Source organism: Chelonus insularis, unplaced genomic scaffold, assembly GCF_013357705.1.
Source record: "Chelonus insularis isolate UGA/USDA-ARS -01 unplaced genomic scaffold, ASM1335770v1 contig_89_pilon, whole genome shotgun sequence".
NCBI classification, from domain to species: domain Eukaryota; kingdom Metazoa; phylum Arthropoda; class Insecta; order Hymenoptera; family Braconidae; genus Chelonus; species Chelonus insularis.
Window position 1 is genome coordinate 267,750 of NW_023276777.1, and position 7,770 is coordinate 275,519.

At 28.5% G+C, this 7,770-nt stretch overlaps 1 long non-coding RNA gene across 1 annotated transcript; it reads right to left on the reverse strand.

Annotated features, from left to right (window-relative positions):
* Positions 1-2,102: 2,102 nt before the first annotated feature.
* LOC118072216 (uncharacterized) lies at positions 2,103-7,438 on the reverse strand. Its single transcript, XR_004690994.1, has 3 exons — positions 7,344-7,438; positions 2,504-2,559; positions 2,103-2,350 (listed from the first exon to the last, which is right to left on the reverse strand). It is a non-coding gene; the product is annotated as an uncharacterized lncRNA (long non-coding RNA).
* Between the last annotated feature and the right edge of the window lie 332 nt (positions 7,439-7,770).

The following is a 7,770-nucleotide window of genomic DNA, read 5'->3' on the forward strand; positions in this document are numbered from 1 at the left end:
ATGTTCAATACGAGAAAAACCTTTTCTTATAAAACGACAGGAGAAATTAATTTTAATTTTCTATAAGCTTTGTAACAAGGGTATTTAACAGCACGTATAACATTTACTTGAGAACATTAATGAATGAAACTAATGAACAGAATATGCTAGCAAAAATATTATTTTTTTAATTTCAATAGAATAAAAAAAATTTTTAAAAAATAGAAAATTTTTTTCTATCAATTGAATTTATAAATAACCCATGTAGAAAATTTTCAAAAAAGTAGTAAAGTTTTTAATGTTGTATGTATATCATTGCAGCCAAATATTTGAACATAAAGATTAATTATATTTAATAAAATAAAATAGAATTGTTTTTTAATTTTCGTTAAATTATTATGTAATTTTATAAAAATACTTTTATTAAATACTTGGCTGCAATGATTTCACGCATTTTTGTAGTTGTTTACATAAAGAAGTTTTATAGAGATCGCACTTGATGAACGATGATTATTGTCTTCGTTATTCATACTTGGCGCGTATTTTTGTGGAGTCCGTTAGGGCTATTTTTGGTGTGATTTAACGATTCTTTGTACAACAAACGGAATGTGCATCATTCGACTCCGTTACTACGACATGGAATTTTAGAACAGACATCACTATCTGTATATAGATAGTACAGTACCGGACATAGATGCTGTTCAATTTTTCAAGGGTTCTACAGGCGATTTTCCTATACCGTCCTATAGAAAATCACACAGCATTTATGTTCGGTACTGTATAATAGTCTTTAGTCTGGTAGTATTTAATTATCAACTCAATAAAAAAAAAAATTGTCATCTCTTACCGATCTTGAGATATAAACAAAATTATTGATTGAAGGACATGAATTAGTTTTCAAAAAACGTAAAACGATTTTTTTTAAAACGTCAAACCATCGGTAATACATTCTATGTATTACCTATCAACTTAAAATGTACATAAATATTTGTCGTTTTCGATACCGAAAAACTCGGTCGGCATAATACGGACACGGCATAATGACAGCGCGGAATGTACGATCGATCGTCGCGCATAACATCCACGCAGGTTCAGAATTAGAAGCGGCACCTTAAATTTTCCGGCATATTAGATTTTTGCGCCTTTTCTGATTTTAACTTATAAAATCTAAAAAGTAATAAGTGAGGAGATGTAAGTAAAATAATGAGTGCAATAATTCATGTGAACACATAAATTTTAAATTCTATTCTTTAAATTTTTCCTCCTCTCTTTTTCTTCAATTTAGTAGGATACAATTTCTCTTCTATTGCATTCCCACCATCAACTTTTTTCATGAGAATTTCCTACAAATAAAAGAAAAGAAATACTTATTATGTTCAATTTTTAATTATTGTGATTAAATGTAAAAAATGGATTAGCTACCTTACTTATCATTTATGAGTCACTTAATTTTTCGTTAAACATTATAAAATAAATAACAATCTCTAGACTTTGTACACTTTGGTTTTCTTTAGGGGGAAATTGACCGTTCAGAATGAAGTCGTAAGTAGACAGAAGATTCATGCTGCATTCACATGAGAGTGAATCAAAAGTCAACAGAATAACTATTTGAATTCTTCTGTAAATCTATATTTAGAATTTTCCCAAAAACTCAATTTAAATAAAAAGTAATTTTGAAAAAAATTATTAATAATTTTAACACAATTTTAACTGTTGCGTCTTTAATGCCTTATACTATTGTACTGGAGCGACATTTGTATCAGTACTATACTGTCCTGAACATTTTGGTCATATAACATTTGTGCCCCTTTCGAAATGTGCTAGTAGTAAATTTACAATGTTGGTGGAGTAGAAACAGTTTCAACCGTTCATTGTGTTTATTTATTCAATGATCCTCTAGTACATGTATTTATTGGATATAAAGTATATTCATTATGATTAGTAGAATATTCATTGATTATTTTTTTTATTTATTTACCAAAAAAAGTATATATTTTAATTTATCTGTACCTCAAAATTATGAAAAATTCAAAAAAACATGAAAACATGATTTTAAATCTATTTAATTTTCTCCTAGTATTTTCAATAATTTGTCGAACCCGTTTCTTTTCTTTTCCAACTTCTCTTCTTCTTCTTTTTTTCTTTTTGATGTGTAATATCTGGAACAAGACATTGAACTATAAAATGACAATGTTCATTTGGTTGTACTTTACTTCATTGTTATTGCAATAAAATAACCCTTACATTTTGTTTCGCAGCTTGAGATTTTTCCCACACTACTTCTTTTTTTTTTCTTTGTAGAAACATCTATTTTAATTTTTTGTTTCGTTTGTTCATCTTTTAGTAAATTTTGTGTTCTTGTTTCGATGACCTGTAAATTGAATTTTATTAAAAAGTATTCAGAAAATCAATCACACCGATTTTTTAATATCTCTGTACAGTCACAACTATTGACAGATAAATAAAATATCTTCGTCTGACAATTTATGATTAATTTACCGCTACTATCAACTACCGTACTTACTTGATTTATGTATAGGTACGTTTGACAGAAAGGAGCATTCAACACGCTCACCAGCGCTAAAAGAACATTTATTGAAAGATGGTTGTTTTATTTAAGGATATTTTATAAAAATTAATTTTTAACTTTTTCAAGTTAAAATATATTTTTTTTTTATAAAATGCAATGAAGTTTCGGTAGGAAAAATTTAAATAAATTTCATCGTTTATTTAACAAGATATTTAAGTTTAAAGTTCGTGAAATTAACATAGGCTTATATGGAGCATAGACATTTTTATCATTCATTACTGAAAAAAAAGATATTTCCAGAGAACTAACTCACATAAATTTAATGTATAGAATAAAATAAACCTTTTTTTTATGATTTAAAAAAAAAAAAGTTGAAGTTATCGTTTAAATATTAAGATATTAATGAAAATACTTCACTAAAATAACAAATTTTGTGGTTCTCTTCTTTTGACATTGAAAAATCTGGCAACGCCGCTGACAATATAGCAGATTTCTAACTATACGAGGTTGAGATTGCGCCATAGAAATTTAAAATAAATATTTATGTTGCAATTTAATTATTCACATATTTACATATATTTATTTTGTGATAAATTCATATGAATTTATCACAATTTATAGATTTAAAAAAAACAGGAATTAGGAATAAAAGGTTAAATGGACATATTTAAGAAAAAGTAAAATAAACAATAAGTAAACTGAAAACGAACATTTATTTATTTTTAATAAATATTTTGAAAAATATAATATTTATACATATATAAATATATATCTAAATATATGAACACAAAAAAAATCAATATTTTTTTTTAACTGTTTATGTTTCGAAATAATCACACACTTTGTTAATGATTTTTTCATTACTCGTAACTCGAGGCATCTTACCTGCAGTTGAACCTAAAAGCATTTTTTTACCTTCCTTACCGTGTTTATCCCAGGTTTCTTTTAAATTAATTGATGTCATATTTGCTTTAATCATTTTGTTAATAAGTTGTGCTGATAAAATATTTTTAAAACATGAAAAATCTGCTTTTTTTTGTTTTTCTACGAGTTTTAAATGCGCAGAATTAATAATCGTGTGAAGTGGAACAGTAAATTTAATTAAATCAAAGTTAGAAATTGAAAATTTTGTAATAAGATCTATTAAAACAGCAGTATCGTTGACAGCATTATGAGCATCATTCACACTCTGAGGCTTAAGATAATATTTAGCAAGTTCTTCTTGCTTAAAACTTCCTTTTGATTTAATTCTAGATTTCAACTCTTCTACGTTTTTAAAAACTTTAATTGAGTCAACAAAACCTTTGACAACTGCTTTGAATTCTTCAAATAAATCAAAAGTTTTCATTGCTCTTATAATGTGAGGAGCATCAAACGTTATGCCATTATGTGCAACAAGCACTACACTAGAAGATAGTGTTTTTAAAAAATTCATAAAGCCACTATAAACATCTTTTGCTGGAGTTGTCTGAACTCGTCTACAGCCTTTACTATCTTTCAAAATAAGATTTCCATTCTTAACAAAAAGACCTGTTACATTTGTCACTCTTTCATGAATTTTTCGAGATGGTAAAATATAATTAGAATATTGCGATTTATCACATCGAGCACTTATTTGTACGATTTCTGCTGAAGCACCGAATCCAGATGTCTCCAGGTCAAAAATGACAGGAATAGTATCTTCAGGTAAATTCTCTTCTGCTGACATTATTTGGTGAATATCAGGATCGCTCAATCCACAGGCACTAGAGTACGTAATTCCTTCCCTTTTTTCCATTTTTTGTTTTGATTGTGAACGACGAGTTTTTCGGTTTTTCCGTTGGAGTTTAAACTCTGTTATTTTTGCATTTGCGGACTGTTTAAGTCGAATATCATCCTTTTTAGATCGAAAATCAAGAGTATGTTTACCCGGTGATACTTGTAGTTTCTGGTAAACTTCAGTAATGTAGCTTGTACCTATATTCTTTTGTAAAGAAGCACAACTTACACGATAACTTAAACTGTCAGATCGACTGTAGCACCTAGATTTTGGTGCTTTAGAAGCTACAATAGCATTAAATGACTCGTTAGCTTGTGACGAACTGCATGGAGCAATTTTAGTTGCATTATTTGCAAATGTTTGAAAAATTTCTCTTATTTTACAATAAAGATCTTCTTCTTTCAATGCTTGTCCATTGGGCAATCCATAATGATGATAACTTTCAGGATTTTTTGAGAAGCGACACCATGCTCCACACTTACTGTGTTTACCAAATGAATGATCAACTACATTCATGATAGCAGCTTCAACTGCTGTTGGATTACCTTTATTTGTTTTTACAGCATAAGAAAAGGCATTTGTCAGATAGTCGATGACCTTCTTCTGATCATTTTTAATACCAACTTTCCATAATTTATTACTAAGTGATTTAATTGTATGATTAAGATCACTTTCTTTTTGAAGATCATAATCAATTTCTTGTCTGATTCGACACATGGTCGAAGCATCATCATCGCCAACTATAAACGCTATAATACAATTTTCATTTTGGAGATGCTCATTATGAGCAATCAATGATGCTGCCATATCTCCTTCCATTGACTTAGCACTTCCAGTGTAATCTGCTGAACATTTTTCACCACATTTACATTGTCCATTGACCCGAGTAGAACAAGATTTACGACGAATTTCAACTCCTAATATTAACCCACTTTCGACTCCAATCAAAGAGCAATGTCCTTAAAAACAAAATTTCGAATTAATTCAGATTTGCGAATTATAACTCCTAATAAATAGTATTTTAAAATTTTTAGATCTTTACCTGACAGACTATCATATGAAACCCCATTTCCTCTTGTTTGCCATGCACCATCTAAACTAGCTCGCAACTTAACCCGACCTTTTTCATCATAAGCATCACTTTACAAATAAAAGAGTATTTTTTTAAAACCAAACATAAGAAAGAAATGTGATCTTTAAAATAAATTAGACAACAAAAAAAGTTCAGTAATAAAAGAAAAAACTCCAAGCATAACGCCAGTCATTCAGGAAATAGAGTGCTAAAAGACAGAATAATTAATAAAAGTTTTTGAAAGTTCAAATCAAAAAATTATGCAATACCAGCAATTCATTTATTCTAGTGATAGAGCAAAGCAGTTTTAACATACTTATTTTACTATTATAGCTTCTGAAAGTGATTTAGTTAGTACCTAGAAATCTAAAAAAACATTTTGCTATAAGAAAAACATTGGTTAATTATGCGAACTCTTACAATATCTATATTTCTCCTGTATGAAATCTGTTGAAAATATTAAAACATGAAATACATAAACGAATCGAATGTTCTTTTTTTCAAATTTTATACAATCATTATATGGTATACAAAGAAAAAAATTGAATAGAAATAACCTATTTTTGACAGACGTCATATTGACCTTTGATATTTGAGAATAGTCAACTCTTTTTCTTTTCTGATTGCCTAGATATAAGTTTCTTCTGCTAACGTATTAATTACTGGCCCAACAATTTTTTCATGTTGTGATACAGTGACTGGATTGATACTGGGGACATTTGCTGCAGATAATATCCCATTTAAATGGGTTACACCAATGCCTGCATCAAGCATAGCTACAAATAACAATAATTGCTATTCACTACACACATCATAACTACATTTTTCTGTAAAAATAAACAACTTACCCATAGTAATTTTGAGATTCACATCATATCGTTTCCTATCAGTATCATCTGATGTAAAACTGCTTTTAGCTGTTTTAACATCATATAATGCTAAACAATTATGACACCTCACTTTTACAAAATTGGCAAGACCAACTTGTGTCTCTTCCTCGATATAAAGCAATGATAAAGCTTCATTGCAAATGTGACACCATAAATCGCTTCCCAACTGATCATACTCCACAAAACGTCGTCCATTAATTTCTATTTCAGCATCGTTTTGAGGTGCTTTTCTGCGTTTAACTGCGGCGCGAACATTATCAAGCCACTCTAATTTTCTTTTGGTCACAAATCTTCCTTTTTCACGTAATTGCTGATTATAGGCCATGATTTTAAATGTCAACGTAAACCAACCGCCAGATACACATTACTTAACCTTACATTACCCAATTCATTGGTACCAACCGTTTATTAAATTGCAACGTTGCCATATTTAATTTAATATTTTTATCATTATAAATACATAGAAAGAGATATATTAAATTCAGTTTTGTTATGTTTTTGCAGTTTGGAAGAATGACTCAAGTAGATGTTGTATTTTATGGAAATTAATTTTTTCTCAATATTTATAAAAGTTATTGAATTATTAATAGTAAAAATTCAGTTTACTAACTATTTAACATTTAAAACAAAAAAAAAATGACGGAATTAATAAACTTTTTCTAAATTAATTATAGTTGTGAAACTACTAGCCCGTAAATATAAATTTTCCTTAAGTAATAGGTACACGGTATATCCCCCCCCCCTATTGATACACTCCCCAAAACTTTATTACTTTTTATTAATTTTTTATACCAAAAAAAATTTACATTTATAATTTGGCGCCTCAGTAATTCTTTCATTTTTTACCAACATAATATTTTCCATAGTCATGCAGCAACTTCATGGTAGTACCAACTTTATAAAAAAAAGTCGTACTTTTAAGGAAAACGATTCTTTTTACTTAAAATGCGGTCCAAGGGGCGTGGCCAATTTTTATTTTTGCAAATAAATGATTTTCAGGACACAATAGCAATTGCAATTTATTGTCGTAGCTAATCAATGGGGTTTTCAAAGATTTTTTAATAAAGTTTATGTCATTATTGCAGAGAAATTAGAAATTTAAAGGAGCATAACCTCAAAAGTGCTAATTTGAGCGGAATAGAGACACGGTAGTGCCTTCGTCACCGCTATTCATACTTGGCGCTCGAGACACTACTAAAATAAACGTGTCGCTTGATACAATAGAATTTACAAAAAATTTTTACAAATATGCCCCCTTATTTGATGGTAAGTAGATTTCAGAAAAATTATAAAGTATCTAAAAATTTTTGCACATAAAAATTTCTATTTTATTTAGATTTTTATATTTATAAGAACTTTTCAAATATTATTTTTAACAAATATCAAAGTATACTTATCGTTGAAAGAATTTCAATTGATATTTATTTATTTTTCATTTTTACATTGCAGAGATGAAAATCAACAAGGAGTCATCTTTAAATTTAACAGAATCTTCGGAAATTTTTCTTCAAATTAACAATTTTAATGAAAAAAGATACCT